General features: G+C 42.5%; 1 long non-coding RNA gene across 2 annotated transcripts in view; it reads left to right on the forward strand.

The window, feature by feature from the left end:
• Positions 1-18,569, forward strand: part of LOC146867466 (uncharacterized) — a 221,335-nt gene that overhangs the window by 109,425 nt on the left and 93,341 nt on the right. For both annotated transcript variants that reach the window (XR_014961694.1, XR_014961695.1), the window contains exon 2: positions 17,365-17,437. This is a non-coding gene — a long non-coding RNA (uncharacterized LOC146867466). The remainder of the gene's footprint in view (positions 1-17,364; positions 17,438-18,569) is intronic.

Genomic DNA, 18,569 nt, shown 5'->3' on the forward strand with positions numbered 1-18,569 from the left:
TGGTGCATTACATTGATTGTGTGTAAAAGAAAATCCTGTCTGTGTGTGTGAGATTTTTCATTCAACACATTCATTTGCAAGGTGAGTTATAAATTTGTGAGGTCTATTTAAAAAAAAAAATTGACATTATTCTAAAACGGTGTTGTTTGAAATATATTATTACATATAGAGATGTATATTGGAATTAGTTTCATTGTACATGAATGTTGTTTAAAAAAGAGTCTGTACAGTGATGTGTATTTTTAAAGATGATTACTGATGTTATTAATTAAGCTTGTTTTTAAGTCTGTACAAAGGTATAGTTGAATGATGCTGCATATTTTCAGATAGTTGGTTGAAGATGCAGTACAAATGTGTAGTTTGAAAGATGTTCATATAAGGTGTAGTTTAGCCTTCATTTTTTGTTCTCTCTACAAAAGTATTGTTGAATGATACTGCATAATTATAGATACTTTGGTAAAGATGCAGCACAAATGTGCTGTTTGAAAGATGATCATATAAGGTTTTAATAAGTAGGTTTCGTTTAGTAGTTTGTACCAAAGGTAAAGTTAAATGATGCCATATATTTTAAGATAGAATGGTGAAATAAGGTGCTGTTAATTAGGCTTCTTTTTGTAGTCTGAGCATATGTATAGTTGAATGATGGCACATAATTTTAGATACAAAGGTGTAGATGTACAATAAAAGTGTGGTTTTAAAATTGCTCATAAAAGGTGTTGTTAATTAGCCTTCTTTCTTAAGTCTGTTGAGAGGTATAGTTTAATGATGTTGCATATTTGTAGATTGAATGGCCAAGATGTCGCTCAAAAGTAAACCACCACATATTACCCTTGCAGGCATGTTGTACTTATCTACTTAACTAGATAGTATGTAATGACTCATCTATGTGTTCAGATTCTATTTATACAGTTTTATGTATGCTTAGTGAACTATTGAGAGGTGCCTGACCGATTACAGGAGTGCAAAGGTAGTGAGTATGTGATTTTAAAACTACATGAGTAATGATTGACTGAATCCATATTCTGCAATCACCCAGTTAGTATCCAAGCACTACCAATGCACTCATGCAATGACCCAGGCACTAACTTATGCATCAGTCCCCTGAGCACTACCCATGCAGTCCAGCCATTGTCCTGTCACTACCCATGCACTCCTCCAATCACCATCCAACACCATGTACTTATCCAATCACTCCACCAAAACCCAAGCACTTCTAAATTCACCATGCACTCTCTTTGCAGTACTCTAATCATCCAGTCACTACCCATGCACTCATGCAATAACCCAGACACTAACACATGCACTGCTACAATCCCCTGAACACTATACATGCAGACCTCTAAACACCTACACAGTACTGATTCACTCCTTTAATTATCCAGCTAGTACCTATGCAGTCCGACAATCCCCTTGTCACTACCCATCCACTGCTGTAATGACCCAGCCAGCATCATGTATTTATCCAATCACTGCGCCAATACCCAAGCACGTATAAATTCACCATGCACTCTCCTCGCAGCACTCTAATGACCCAGTCACTACCCATGTACTCATGCATTAACCCAGGCAATAAGACATGCAGTGCTACAATCCCCTGAGCACTACCTATGCAGTCCAGCCATTGCCCAGTCACTACCCATGCACTCCTCCAATCAACCAGCGAGCACCATGTACTTATCCAATCACTCCTCCAAAACCCAAGCACTTATAAATTCACCATGCACTCTCCTTGCAGTACTCTAATCACCCAGTCACTACCCATGTACTCCTACAATAACCCAGGCACTAACACATGCACTGCTACAATCCCCTGTGCACTACCATGCAGACCTCTAACCACCTGCACAGTACTGATTCACTCCTTTAATTACCCAGGTAGTACCTATGCAGTCCAGCAATCCCCCTGTCACTCCCTGTGCACTCTTCCAATCATTCAGCCAGCGCCATGCACTTATCCAATCACTCCACCAAAACCCAAGCACTTATAAATTCACTATGCATTCTCCTTGCAGCACTGTAATGATCCAGTCACTACTCATGTACTCATGCAATGACCCAGGCACTAACACATGCACTGCTACAATCCCCTGTGCACTACCCATGTAGACCTCTAACTACCTACACACTACTGATTCACTCCTCTAATTACCTAGGTAGTACCTATACACTCCAGCAATCCCCCTGTCACTCCCCATGCACTCCTCCAATCACCCATCCAGCATCATGTACTTATCCAATCACTTTACCAAAACCCAAGCACTTACAAATTCACCATGCAGTCTCCTTGCAGTACTCTAATCATCCAGTCACTACCCATGTACCCATGCAATGACCCAGGCACTAACTCATAAACTGCTACAATCCCCAGAGCACTACCCATGCAGTCCAGCAATGTCCCTGTCACTACCTATGCACTCCTCCAATCACCCAGCCAGCACCATGTACTTATCCAATCACTCCGCCAAAACCCAAGCACTTATAAATTCACCATGCACTCTCCTTGCAGTACTCTAATCATCCAGTCACTACCAATGTACTCCTGCAATGACCCAGGCACTAACACATGCTGAGCTACAATCACTACCGATGAGGTCCTCTAATCACCTACACACTTCTCATTCACGCCTTTAATTCCCCAGGTAGTACCCATGCAGTCCAGCAATCCCCCTGTCACTCCTCATGCACTGCTCTAATCACCCAGCCAGCACCATGTTCTTATCCAATGACTCCGCAAATTCTCAAGCCGTTGTAAATTCACCATACACTCTTCTTGCAGTACTCTAATCATCCAGTCAGTACCCATGTACTCATGCAATGACCCAGGCACTAACTCATGCACTGTTACAATCCCCTGAGCACTACTCATACAGTCCTCTAATCACCTACACACTACTCACACACTTTCAATTACATAGGTAGCACCCATGTAGTCCAGCAATCCCCCTGTCACTCCCCATGCAGTCCTCCAATCACCTAGCCAGTACCATGTAGTTATCGAATCACTCTGCCAAAACCCAAGCACTTATAAATTCATCATGCACTCTCTTAGCAGTAATCTAATCATCCGGACATATTGTTGTAAAATTCATATGTTTAAAAGAGGACTGGGTGACCGCAATTCATAAACTGTCTGTATAATACATTATAAATCACTGAGCTTAAACCCGACCTCTTATGGCAGTTGCGTGTGCTTAACCAATATGGTATAATACCAAATGTCGATCAGTTCATGTGGAACAATTTTCCATGTCAATCTACAGTGCTAGTTAAAGTGTGAAAAAAAGAAGAAAGAAAGTGCTCTCTAAGAACAGATCCCTGTTCCGTTGACATAAATAAAATAAAAATAAAATAAAATAGCTATAAACCAGAGTTTTTAAGAGATTATTTTTGCTTAAAACTCTGTATTAAGATAAGAAGCTAAAATGCTTATAGCAGCGTGCTGAGAAAATTTATTAAATATGTTTGTTTATCAGTTTAGAATACAATGTATTTTTATTTTTGTTTTGTTTTTATTGGAAAAACGATCTGATTGATATGCACCAAACTTGGACATTATGGTTATCTTAAAAAATTACTTATAACCATGTATAAAAATCTTCACTTGAATTATGTCCATTGGGGGTCTTAGTATCAAGTTCAACAATGTATTGTGTCTCTAGGCATCTCAATTTCGCCTCTCTATTACCCCTATGTCTAGATATTGTGATGGAATCAATCAGAAAATATGTAAGATGTTTCAGGTCACTGTTGTGCTTGTCATTAAAGTGGCCGGCTATTAGATATGTTGGATCGTTGTTGGTAATTGCTCTCAAGAGCAACTCAACACATAAACGACAAACTCTGTACGACCGGTAAGAAATTTGATAATCTTGACATCTTCCCCAGAAAAAGGTGTTTTATATGAGGTTTTGTTTACTGCAAATTTGCATGCCCTACAATTATTGCATTTGATAAAACCTTTGCGGGCAGTGAGCCAATTTGCTGATGTTAATAATTCTGGACTGCTCTTGACCAGTGAATCCCGCATTGATTTGGATTTTCTAAATGTAATGCAGGGATGTTTTGGCAGCACTCTGCCCAACACTGGATCACTTTTGACAACAGGACAATTTTTGTTGACAATCTTCCATAGAGAGTTATGCTGCCGACTATAAGTGAGAGTAAGCCTAGTCTCAGACTTTGTAGCGTCCGTTGTACTTTGTTCTCTCGAGTAATTGTTTAATAGATTATTTCGATCCAGGCGATTGGCTTTTTTTATGGCTATGTCAATTGTCTTTTCATCATAGCCACATTCCAAAAATCTAATTTTAATCTTAATATCTATATCAGTGAGTTTCTAAGGTTTTTCTAATTCTCTTAACTAACTATAACGTCCCTGTACTATTTAAAATCATAATTTTCTCGGGGAGTTGTATAGAAACCTTCTTTAAAACCAATTTTCCTTTTTCACGATGATGTTGCGCGCCACGATGATATCGGTAGCCACGATCACCATGAATACATGGTGAAATAACAAAACAAAAGCAGACATTCAATAGCCACCACCACATATAAAACGTTTCACTACATTATAGATCATAACCAACATACTAAAATATTACTATATAAAAGAATGTATTATAGCATGTATATCTATATAATACAATGTATAACTCTTTTAGTGGAATCTGTGGCTGCATGCATCACTGTATCAGCAAGTCTCTCATTCACTGTTTAAGTATTTCAGTTGACCTGTGAAATGGTGCATCAGTCTATCAATAGTTCTGTAATGAGCTGTATGACTATATCAGTGCATCAATGAGTGGGTACATCAGTGTCTCAATGGGTCTGTGATTTGTTGCATCAGACTCAGTCAATCTGTGAGTAGGTGCATGAGTGCCTTTGTGCATTTGTAAGTAAGTATATAACTGTCTGACTGTTTCTGTGAGTAGGTATGTTAGTCTCTGAGTGTAACGGTGAGTGGGTGCATGAGTGTCTGATTATATGAGTGACTGGGTACATAAGTCTCTGAGTGGGTCTGTGAGTGGGTGTGTGTGACTTTATGGGTGTGTGTGAGTGGGTCTATGAGTGGGTATGTGAGTGATTGTATGGGTGTGTGTGAGTGGCTCTGTGAGTGGATTATGAGTATCTGAGTGGATCTGTGAGTGGGTGTATGAATGTCTCTATGGGTCAGTGAGTGAGAGCATAAGTCTCTGAGTGGATGAATGAATGGGTACATGCATGAGTGTCTGAGTGGGTCTGTGACTGGGAGGGAAAATGTCTGGGTGAATCTGTGAGTGGATGTGTGAGTCTTTGAGTGGATGTACATCTGAGTGAGTCTGAGTGGGTGTGTGAGTCTCTGAGTGTATGAGTGAGTGACTGAGTGCATAACTCTCTGATAGGATCTGTAACTGAGTGTGTGAGTGACTGTATGGGTGTGTGAATGGGTGTATAAGTATCTGAGTGGATCTGTGAGTGGGTGTATGAGTGGGTATATGAGTGTCTCACTGGGTCCGCAGTGGGTGAGTGAGTGTCTCTGTGGGTCTGTGAGTACATACATGAGTTTGTAAGTGAGAGCAGAAATCTGTGAGTGGATCTGTGAGGGGGTATAAGAGTCTCTAAGTGGATATGAGACTGTCCACTTTAGTCTATGAGTAGGTCTCTAAGTAGATGTGTGACTCTGAGTGCGCTCTTTCGCAATTTTACCTCAAGCATGTCACAATGTACCCACGATCAGCGCGAAACCACCGCAACTTTCTGTTCAGGTTGTGGTCAGCCAATCAGGGCATTCCTGCTGGGGTGAGCTTTGCTATTTAACTTGAACATGTTGCGATTTAACCACGAGCACCGCAAAACGGCTGCAAATTATCCATGGCCAGAGATATCAGTATATTGTTCGGATTTAATTTTAAAAAAAACACTGAATGGATTTGCATCAAATAGCCCAATCTGAGTATCATCATCTTCCTTTCTACCAAATTTGGTGTAATTTCATCCAGCGGTTTGGGCTGTAGTTTTGACAACGCTTTCCTACGACAATTACAATTACAAACGCACCCTGATTTTGCAACCTTATTTGTCGGTCCCCACAGCACGGATCACCCCAAACTTATCATGACACACAGAACCTACTTTGACACTTTTTTTGAAAGATTTCATAAAGATTGGTCAAAGGACGGCAATGTTATAGGCAAGTCAATAAATGCTTTTCCCATGGAAACTAGGTCCTAACTATAACTACCTACTATATACATCCTGTCAGTAGTTTGGGATATTAAAGATAAAAAATAATTGTTGCGCTTGCAAGAGTCTCCAAGACTCTTGTGTAAGGACCAATTTTAAATAATGTCCTGATTAGCCTAAGGTAGCTTTATTTCCCTTGGGCCATCTTGCTCGTGCCGAAGTCAGACTTCTGTGAGAGCAAGTGCTCTGATTGACTGCCAGCAACATGAGAAAAATGTTGCTGGCAATCATTACAGAACTTGGGGGCTTTTTCCCCTGTCCTGAATATGTAAACAAAACAAGCATTTGCAATGCAAATTGGTCTCGCATTTGTGAGAGTTAGAGGTATTGGCGTTGTAAATAAAAATGTCTTTTACGCATGTGTTTTGGATTGGAGCGTATCTATGTGGTGTGGAGTGAATTTATGTGCCTTGGAATTGTTAGCTGTGGAATGGTGTGTGATGGAATATTGTGGTGTGGATTTGTGTAGTGGAAACTTGTGGCATGGTGTGTAATGGAAATATGTGGATAGTAATTATGTGGTATTGAGTGTACTGTAATTATGTAGATTGGGATTGTGCATCAGAGTGTAATTATGTGGAATGTTATTTTGTGTGGTGGAGTCTTATTTTGTGGAGTTTAATTATGCGGCATGCTGTTTAATTATTTAGCATGATGTGGAATTCTGTAATGTGGATTGGATGTATGTGGTGTGTTGTACAATTGTGTTGTTGTTGATTTGAAAAACGTGGTGTGGAATGGAAATGTGCTATTGGCATTGTAAATGACATTGCCTTTTATTCATGCATTTTAAAAAAATGCCATAATAAAAGGCATTGTCATTTACAATACCAATAGGTCAAAGTTTTGAAAATGCGAGACCTATTGCACTCCAAATGCTTTTTTTTTAAGGTGGCAGGTCTAATACAATGTCATATATGGAGTATGTTGTAACTGACGAAAACATTTTAGTAGCATAATAACACAATTTCCGATAATTTCCTAAATGTTAGATGCTTGAACTAAATTTGAAAATACATCCCGCCCAAGAAAACAGCATTTTGCAAATCTCATTTCTTTAGGGGTCACAGCAGCTACTTAACCATACAAACTTTGACACAGTTGTAAAGATCCTCACTCAGTCTCTCATTCACATCTCATTTCCAAACACAAACGCAGCATGTTTCCTGCCGCACAAGTGTACAATGCTTCCTACCTTCCAGGTATGGACTCTTGATAAAAGACACTATACAAGTGGTAGGACATAGCCCGGGCCACTGGAATTATGAGGCATGGGAGGGCCAAAATATGCATAAGGGTTGAGTGAATTATGTGGCTAGAAAAAACAATTCATGCCATGTAATGCAGCATTATTTTTTTTAAGTATTGCTTAATTTTTCAATTTGAGCATATTATGTGGCAAATGATGGACTATGTGGCAAATACTGCAAATCTTTTATTGTTCAAAAATCGCTGTGGCTGCACAATTGCATAATTCCTGTGGCCCTGGCATAGCCTCTAGGCTTAACATAACAAACGGGTGAGTAAAGGGGCCTGTTGACACCAAGGCAAGGCTTCTTGGGTGTGCTTGTGATTTGAATTTAGACACTTTGCCAAAGACAAACCTTCACTGCCTTACAGATATCTCCAAAACTGATGATGAGGCCACCCACATCACAAACCCTTCTGCCACTGCAGTAGCCACCTCACACCTAACTGCACATGGAAGACAGAACCATCTCAGAGCCAGCCTGGACAGCTACCGAGATGCGCACGACCACTGACCGGGCATGCATTGTACCATGTGCAGCGAAACAGCCAATCACAAGAACATCATTGCCACATGATAACCTGTTCCCAGTGCAGACGTCTGTGATACCATTCAACCTGTGTAGTGATGCACTGAGCTCAAATAGGGTGTGCTATACGAAGCAATATATGAGTGCTCTTTATTCCCTGCAGGTACACGCCGACATTGCAGGAATTACACGTTTAGCGTCTATAGTTATGCACGAAGACAGGGCATCAAAACAGACCAAGCGCTTTGAAGCAGCATTTGGAGACATGAGTGCCGTACGATTAACCTACAATTCATTTATAGATATGTTTGCACAATTATCCCTCCGCTCTGAGAAGAGCACATGGGTTTAGCCACAGTAAAGGACAGCCCACATACCTTATGCAGATGGCCACAGGTGTCCCCTATAAAGGAGATTGTGTGTTTGTGTTCTACGTGCACTGCTACAGCAGTGAGGTGGGTGTTTGGGTGCTGTAAAATGGCGGGTGCCCCCGAGTGATTTGCCGGGCCATTGGACTGGGAGTGTGGTCGGAGCCGCAGGGGTACATGTCCGAGGGCAGATGTTAATAGCACCATCTGGAAAGTAATACAAGCATTTTAGGGCTGGGGGCCCTTGCTCCCCGGGGGCGGCAGCAGCATAGCGGGCGATGGCTTGGTGGGGGAGATCGGGGGTGCAGGGCTGGTCCGCGGGGCGGCTTACATAGTGCGGGGGGGTCACAGACAGGGTGGGCTTGAGCAGTGGCTTGGCGGTGGGAGAGGCTCCGGACACCGGTTCCGGTGGCAGTGGGGCACCAGGGGCAGCTAACTGCACAGATATGGCAGAGAGCAGGGTAGGTGGGAGATTGGCAGAGGGCTCCAGCAGTGAAGGCTGTCGGTATGCGGTATTAAGGAGCGATTCGTGTGGCCTACGGCAGCCTCTGCACTGCGCTCTTCTCTTCCAGACGTGAAAGCAGGCCCCTTACACAACAAACAGTAGCACGCTGCCGGCAGATCAGCCCCCTTATGGAAAGAGAAAGAGGACAGGCTGCGGTCAGCTAAGTGTCAACGGAATGCATCGCCATGGATTCCATCTTACAGTGGGAACCCTTTGCTTTCGAACAAAGGGCCCGTGAGCAGGAAACGTAACTGTATGTTTCACACGTACGTGACACATTTTTTCAAATAAAATCTGTACAGATAGAGTCAGATATATAGGAGGAGGAGGCTCGTGAACAGATATAACATTAAGGGGACAGGCTGGCTGTGGGAGGAGAGACGTCCACTGCGCATGCGTAAGATAAGAGTGCGAATACCCCCAGCCAATCCGACGGGAAAAAAAGCATTTGCAATGCAATATGACTCCTATTCATGCAAGACCTATTGCATTGGAAATGGGAGGGTGGGCACTAACGGGAGTGGGGGGTGGGGGGCAAGGAGTCACGTACTGTGGGAGGGGCCGGGGGGAACACAGGGCAGAAAATAGTGTTGTAGTAAAGGGGCCAATAGCCAGGGAAGGATACAAATGACAGCATGGCCATCAGGAGGAGGGACTAACAAGCCAAAAACCAATCATAAGGCAGCATTTAGGATCTAAGTCAATCCAAAAGATGGGCAGTAAGTGGTGGAGCTTAAACAAAGCTTCCACGCTATACTGTATACTGCATGTCTCAATGAGACAGTGCATGCGCTGCCTAGGCAAGACCTAAAAAGGTATATTGGGGCAGGTTAGAAAAACCCTGACCCACTAAGCTCCATGGGGGGGAACTCAGAGGGCCTCCACCTGGGCCCAAAAAAGAAAGAAAAAAAATGCCAGAAAATGTAACGATCCCACGTAATTCTTGCGGGATCTAAAAAAATAAATGGCAGACGCGCTGCATTAATTCAATATCAGCCTCAAGGAGCCTGCCCCCAGAGACATAAATTATTTTTTATGGGGAGGGCAGACATGTGCCCCCCCTCCCTGAGCCATTAAAGGCCCAGGGGTTCTTATTATTTGTGGTTCAGGAGGGCTGCGCAGCCCCCCTCCCTGACCCTCCAAAGGCCTCAGGGAGCCCACCCCCTGGGCTAAAAATACAGAAAATGGGGAGGGGTTGCATGCCCCCCCACCCTGAGCCTCCAAAAGCCCCAGGAACCCCAACACTAGGGCTAAAAAAGCAGAAGCAGAAAATTGGGAGGAGGCCACATACCCCCCCCCCCCTCCCGAGCTTGAAAAGGCCCCAGGGACCCACCCCCTAGACCAGTTCTTTTAAGGGAGGGGGCCTGCATCGCCCCTCCATGGTAAATTAATGGCCCCAGGGAGGCCATCCCGGGGCAGGCTCTGTAGCTATATCCTGGGGTGCCCAACACTGGGACATAGTGGTTTCCCTGCCCTCAGCAGCATGTGCAGGGAAAACTGTGTTTGTTCTCACTTGGCAGAAGCATTTTTAAATCTCTGGCCAAGTGGGAGCAAAATTCGAGCCTGCTTCCAGCTGGGGTGAGCTTAAAAAATGCTTTCGCCCAGTGGGAGCACACTTTAGATCTGTTTCCCTGCCTGCAGTGATGCAGGCAGGGAAATAGATCAAAACATTGCTCACGCCTAGATAGCAGCATTATTAGCTGCTCCCTGTGGGTGGGAGCAATGCCAGTTCCAGCTGGATGCGGCTGGGGCTATAGGGGCCTGGCTCCATTGGTGGCCCCCAACTACAGTGTGGTGAGGGCCCGGGGGGGGTACCAGAGCACCCACCTTTGGTTTTGCCAGGCCCCGGGAATGAAATGAAAGAAAACTTTTAAAGCGCAACAAATTCCCGGAGTTGTCTTAGAGCTGAATGATCGAGTATAAAATGGACCATGGGGGGCCACGTGCCCCTCTCCCTTTCAATATAGTGTTGGACCCTGGGGAATGAGGTCCCCTATGTCAGAATTTGTCCGGGGAGAAAGGCCATTTGCCCCCTTCCTCTAAATTGCACCGGACCCCTGTGGATGGGGTCCCCAGGGCCTGCATTGACCTGGGGAGGTGGATTGTGTGTCTCGTTCCCCATAAAAATGGTGGTGGGCCCCGGGGCATGTGGTCACCGGGGCTGAAATTGGTCCGGGAATGGGACGGCATGGCCCATCCCCAAACAAGCATGCCCGGTCCCTGGTGTTGGGGATGACAGAATGGCCCTGGGGAATAGGGTCCCCAGGGCTACACCCCACCTTTGATTAAAAAGAAACCGCAACGGGTGGATGGGGCCCCTAGGGCAAGGTCCTCCAGCCAACCCCCCACTGCTCATGGCCTTCCGCCATACACGGGGGGTGTTGGATTTACGTATCATAATTAAATATTACTGTACATTAATAAAAAACATTTAATTTCACTGAAAAAAACGAAGGTTAAAGTACCGTTATAGTTTGGTGTGATAAAAGGATCTGTTTTAGTTTTTTGTTTTTTTGAAACATTAGAAATTCACTGAAAGTAACCAAAGGTTAAAGTAACATTATAGTAAAGTGAATTTGTCAGTGACAACATTAACATTTTGAACAAAAAAAACACAGAAATTCACTTGTTATAGCTAGCAGCGCTAACTATAGCTTGCGCCCCGCAATGCACTGCTTATGACCTCACATATGACATCACAGATGATATCTCAAAGGGTATCATTGATGACATCACTGATGAGTGTGTACGTTTATTTTATAGTTTACATAGGGGCGGGTAACTGCATATTACTTTTCTACCTAATTTTATACAGCATGTGTCCAGCTAATTGTTATAAGTGCTTCTAAAACTCATGTGCTCCTAATGCGCCATAGATGTTTAGAGGTATTGAACATGTTATAAATCTTTGTTTTGAAGAGTAACTCTGTGCAGGTGACAGTTGACTTGTGTTCATTATGTTCCACACAAGTTTTTTGGTATTGCAGAAAATGTTTCCAGCGGGGCTAAGATTCTATGTACTAAGTATTGTAAGCGGCCTTGAATTTTTCGACAGAATTGCCTCAGCTTGACAATTTCTACTGTGTGCACCAGGTACTAACGTAAGTCGTGTTCACTTTGCTTTAGAAGATGGGCTATCTGTAAAGTTTTAAACACAGTATTAAGGTTGCAGGTAGTATGATCTTTCGCACCTTCAGACCTGGGTTATTTTAAGTGAATATTTCCCCTTTAGGCACGTTTTGTGTAGAGCATACGCTGTTCCTAGTAGATACTTTTTAATACTCTGTGGTGTAGTTCTCATGAGAGTTTCAATGTCTGCAAACAGTGTGGTACAGAGTAAACCCTCTCCTTAGAGTAAATGCTAATAACAGTACCCACTTTTCTACTAATATTCACTTCATTTCTCAGTGTAGGTTCATTGACTGTCAGGGGTTTGATACCGGTAAAGAGTGCCCGTAGTATGGGATTAGTTATGTAATAGGTCTTGAGTTTCTGGAGGAACTTGGTTTTCCCTGCACAGCTGAATACAGATTGAACACCGGGTGCAACCCTTTTATGGTGGTTCATAGTCAACATGAACTCTACTATCCATGAAATGTATGGTACAGGGTCAATGTTGCAAATAACACATGCTTGCTTTATCTATGGGCTTGTATGTATGAAGGCAGTAAAGATGCTTCATAATATTCTAAGCTATTTTGCACTTACTTTCATAGCTCTAATGTGATACCCATTTAAAGATCAATGTGTACAAAAGAAGCTTGGATGATGTCATCAATGATATGAAAAGTGCACTGTTCCTTGTCGGGAGCAGTGTCTCCTCAGTGCACTACTGTGTCTCCCCTGAAAGGGCTCCTCCATAGTTAAACTAATCATATATCATGCTTCTTTTGAATTCATCACACGCTTGAGCAAAACAGTTTTATCCTATTGATAAAAATCATGATGATTCTCCAATGAATTTTGTAAGCTCTCTATTGCTTTGTTATTTATTATAGTATAGTAAATCAATTCCATCAAGATCTGGTAGATCAATCCCAATGCGTTTCGGGATGCAGAAGGCCCTCCATCAGGGAATGAATTTCTTCGCAAACAGAGACTCGTCTAAGTCTTGGGTTCGGCGCTGAAGGCCATGCGCAGTGTGGAGATGGCTGCATGGCATGGGTTGGCTGCAGGACTTTATGGACTTGTAAGGCAGGTGGGGGGTTGGATTCACGTATGGCAATAAATTATTACTTTACGTTAAAAAGCCCTGGAAATTCACTGAAACAAAGGTTAAAGTAAAATTATGGTTAGGTGAAATGTTCAGGAATGTTACAAACTCTAAAAACAACAGAAATTCACCAGTTATAGTTATAGATATCTCAAGTAACTATGACTCATGCCCTCACGGTAACTGTAACTTGCACCCTCACTATGCACTGCTAATTACCCCACATATTACATCACTCATGGCATCTTCAATGACATCATTGATAATATCATTGCAATGTTTGCAATGAAATTATTGATGAGAAAACTGTGCATGGTGACTATCCTAAACAATTGCATGAATCCTGCACAGGCGGATCTACTTTGGAGACCTATGCCTTAAATTAAGATACTGCCAGAGAGACATTAACATGAACTCATATGTCTTTGTGAATCCTGTCTCACAAATTTACATGGACATTCTTAGGGCGCAAACCAAACACATTTACTCCGCTCAGCTGTCTCACTCATACAAATGTGTTTTTGGTTGAATTATTTAAGGTAAACAAATGTTTACTCTGATGTACACTCCATGAAATGGATTTTACAAATTTGGACTGTTTGCAGGTGCTTCCGTTGCAAACATGTGACTGAGGCTGGATAAAAACAGCAGTGCGAAGAAAAACTATAGTGTGGAATCAGATGCATGCACTAGTGTTACAATCAGATGAGGGGAGTTTGGAGAATGGATAAACAGATTTGATTTGATTTGATTTATAGATTTGTAAAGCGTACGTATCCCCAAGGGCATCTTGGCGTTGGAATTGGCAGGAATACTGAATTTTAGCAGGAACTGGTGATGTTCAGATCATATATAAGCGGATCAGTTGGCGAATAACCATGTTTTCAGTAGTCGTCTAAATGACATGAGCGACGTGCTGCACTTTATCGGGATTGGTAGGCTATTCCAGGTTTTCGCTGTCTCTAACAGGAAGCTTCTGCCCCCCCAGCGAACCTGCTTGTACCTGGGTATTAATAAAAGTTCTGAATGAGCTGACCTTACATTTCTGGTTGGTGTATACCTTTTAAGATGATTCCTCAGATACAGTGGTCCTTTGCCCTGTGGGGCCTTATTTGCTAGGCACTGTGATTTAAATTGTATTCTCTTTTCCACTGAGAGCCAGTGGAGGTCTCTCAATCTGTGGGAGACTGATTCATATCTGGGGATGTCCAGTATCAATCTTGCTGCTGCATTCTGCATTTGTTGTAGTTTCAGTAAGAACTGTAGCTGTATCCCCACATATAGGGCATTGCCATAGTCCAGTCTGGAAAGAGCCATGGTTGTGACCTACGTTTTTAATGCATCTGGGGGAATGAAAGGCTGGATCTTCCTGATCATTTTTAAAATACCCCAGAAGGTGGAGGCAAGCTTGTTAATTTGACACTCAAATGTCAATCTGTTGTCAAATTCTACCCCTAGGTTCCTAACCTTAGGGACTGGAATCGGGCATTCGCCCAGATCGACCGGCCACCATCTCGGAGACCAAAAAGAGGCGTTGGACCCTAGCAGCAAGACTTCTGTTTTTTCGCCGTTCAATTTCAGGCAGTTAGTCTGCATCCATGTGTTTATCTGTGATATGCAGATATTGAAACGATCGGCTGTCTCTTCGACATTAGTTGAGACTGATACCACCACCTGGGTATCATCGGCATATGAGACTACCGAGAAACCACATTAACTGATGATCGATGCCAAAGGAGCCACATAAATATTAAAAAGTGTGGCCTGAGGCACCCCACATGGCAGTTTGAAAGATTTGGATGCCGATCCATCCACTTCTACTGCAAAAGTCCTGTCAGTTAGATAGGATGACAGTAAAGTGAGGGCAGTCTCCTGGAATCCCAACTTCCCTAGTCTACCAATTAAGATTTCATGGTTGACTGTATTGAAGGCCACCGATAGATCTAACAATATCAAGGCGGCCTTCCCTCCTGCATCCAGTGTTCTTCTGAGTTCCTCTACTGCCATAACCAGAGCAGTCTCCGTTCCATGGCCCTCTTTAAACCCATATTGTGAATGATCCAAGAGGTTTCCGGTGGAAATAAAAGTTGTAATCTGCCTGTTGAGTAATTTCTCCAACACCTTAGATGAAAAGGAATCCTAGAAATTGGGCGATATCTACTAGGTTCCTTCGGGTCGAGGTTGGATTTCTTTAACAGAGGCAGGACTGAGGTTGACTTCCACACCTCCGGAAACTGGCCTGACTGAATTATTTCTTTGAAAGCTAGCCTAAATTACTCACAGAGTATTTCTGGGAACAGATAGAATATTTTTGGGGGGCAAGGATCCAATGGGGCTCCTGACTTGGTTGTCTTCATCACTTGAATAATCTGTTCCACCATGGGCGAGGAAAAGGAGAACCCTGTACCAGGTGCATGTGAATCTGGCCCTGACTTAATTATTTTGGAGGAGGAGTGATAGCTATCTCTAAAGGTTTTATACACTATCTCAATTTTATTGATAAAAAATGTCCTAGAGTGTTACAAAAACCTTGGCTGTTGATCATCTGAGAGTTAGCTGAGAGATTAGCACGTTTGTTTACTGTAGCGAACAGCTCTCTGCTGGAATTCTTGGCTTCCCTAATTTTCGTTGTGAAATATTTGTTTTTTTCCTCAATGATCAATTTCTTGTACTCGGACAGAGAGTATTCATAATCTATTCTTCTTGCCTGATCGTAGTTAGCTCTCCACCTTCTTTCAGCCCTCCTGCATACTGTTTTTTGTTCTCTGAGTTTTCCTGAAAACCAAGGTTCAGAGATTTTTTTTCTTTTGGGGGCTACCACATCTACCGCTGTTTTGACCCAGGTGCTTAATCCGTGAGCTACCGCATTGGAGTCAGAAACCAAGTTTGGTTTAGATGCGAGTAATAGGGCCTGTAGTTTGGGGGTGTCGACTTTGGCACAATCGTAATATGTGACCGAGGTGGGTGTGCTAATTGATGAAGTTCGTTGTCGGGTAGCCTGTATACTGATTATTATGGCTTTGTGGCCCGACTAAGGGACAGGGATAACTTCCAAAATTTCTAGCCTGGGGTTCGAGGTAAAAATTCCGTCCAGGGTATGTCCAGCGGTATGTGTCTCTTGTCTAAATAATTGACACAGTAAGAACCATGCCATAGCATCAATAAGTGCGGTAGTGTTATTATCTGCTTGGTTTTCTAGGTGGTAATTAAAATCTCCTAGTACTGTAAAGTCAGAGCAGTTAATACTGGCTTCTAAAAAGGGACTAATGCTGTCCATCAGAGGGGTTCGGGCTTTCGGTGGACGATATATAAGGAGTCCTTTTAGTGTATTGTTGTTATTAATTAGTATCTGGAAGGCTAGCATTTCATAGTCAGGAGAGCTGCCTGTTTAAGATCCCACCACTGTCAGTTCTTCTCTGGAAATAATAGCTAGCCCCCCTCCCCGCCTGTGTGTTCTATCCTCTCTGGTCATGATATAGCCTGCGCGGAGTGCTAGTGACAGCTCTGGGTCTGATGCTGCATCTGCCAAGTCTCGGTTATAAAGGCCAGATCAAGTCTATGACTTTCTATCATTTCTAACATGTCTGTACTATGTTTTACTAGTGAGCATGCGTTAATTAACACAGCTTTAACCCTCCCTAGTGGTATCCATGAGCGCTGGTTTTAGATATGTTGTCCTGGTCTTTACTCTCTTGAAACTGAGCTGCAGCCTACAGTGTTCACACTTCTTAGGCTCCTTATGGAAGTCAATTAGCGGACAGCGAGATGTTTTGTACCCTGGTTTCAACTTCAATAACACCTCAATAAACAGAAACCGATATACGATGGGAAGTTAATCCTGTAGTCAGATGGAAGGCTGCAAAGGTTCCAGTTAACGTTGATAGGAAAAAAGATAACCAAATACCTCTAATGCACAGACACCTACATCTGGAAAGCATCAGCAGAACCTGCAGCCCATCAGAAATCAAGGATTATAGAAGAGTAGGTAAGAGGCCTAAGATGAGTGTTTTGCCCCTTTTGAGAAACATAACTAAATTATTTATTTCAAATGATGCAAACTAAAAAATGCAGTTAAGTGATCGTACAGCTTTTCATCTCAGAAGTTGAACAGACACTTAATTTAATTTTGCTTTATCAAACTATATTAGCGCATCATGCCTGTTTTAGGGGGTGGGATCCACAGTGAGAGATGTAGAATGACTTATTGTTGCTGTGTCTCAGAAGTACAATGAAGCATTTGTTAGAACCTCATTAACGAATTTCAAATTCTTTCATCAGGATGTCCTGAAAGTTTGTCCGGTGATGCGGATTCTGAAGAATCCTTAGCAAAGAAGACAGGTTATGGATTAAGGTAATCAGAGCATCTTACTTTTATTTTAAGCAATATTTTGGTAGCTTTGAAATTTCAAGAACTTCTAAATGTCTTCCTCTGAATTTGAGAAGGGATTTGGTGTATCTATGTTTTAAACTTAAAAGTTAGGTAGTAGTTTGTATATTAGGGTGTCAAGTTATTATCCGTACAGTTGAAATACAAATCTGGAAGATTTTGGAAGTAGGGGCCAGACAGACTGGGTTGTTAAAGTGTCATCCATTAGAGAAACATACTCTGGTTTTAAAAAAATAAGCAGTTTGCCCCAGCATTGGAAGAACAGTCCTTCACAGCAAATAACGAGTTAGCAGATAAAGTAATAAGGATTCCCATAGTCCCATACCCCTCTCTACCAGAAATCTATCAGGTGCTTTAAGCCAGCACCCTACAGAAAAAAGAAGCAAATTAAATAAAGTAGATTGTCTGACTCAAACTTTTGACAAAGAACAGCAGGCCATGCCTCTACTTGGAAATAAACTGCTTGATAAAAAGCATATCTTGCTAATTTTACCCTAGAGGAGGTTGAGGCCCTTATCAAAGCTCAGCAGACGAGAAAGCCCACTGGTCCCAATCTAGACCCAATACACTTTTTGTCTTAAAGTGTGAAATTTGGTCCGTACCTTTGATGACACTCAGCAATATAATTTTGTATACAGGATTAGTTCTTACATCTTGGCAGTATGCCACTATTGGTCCTATTTATATGAGGGGAGATCAAATGACTCCCACTGTCCTCCAGTTTCATGTCTCAACAGGATTGGAAACCTAGTTGAAATAATGTTGTGCCTATGTTACAAGAGAATTCAAACACTTACAATATCATCAAGGATTGGCAAGCAGACTTTAAGCAGCAGAGATTGGACACTATTGAGCAGGAAATGTGTTTGTTCTACCACATGATGAACTAAGCCGCTTTGAGGAAAGAATGGTTGTTTTCAGGCTTCCTTGACCTCAGAGCAACCTTTGATAATATGAATTGGCCTTTGATTTGTCTATTTTACATTATAGTCAGAAAGGAGCAATCTCATATTCCTTATTAGTAAACAAGGGAGTAGGCCAATGGTGTTTACTGGTCATGTTGTTTTTATGAATGGTATGTGAGAGCATTTATTTG

The sequence above is a fragment of the Triturus cristatus genome, chromosome 1_2 (assembly GCF_964204655.1).
Source record: "Triturus cristatus chromosome 1_2, aTriCri1.1, whole genome shotgun sequence".
Taxonomy (NCBI): Eukaryota; Metazoa; Chordata; class Amphibia; order Caudata; family Salamandridae; genus Triturus; species Triturus cristatus.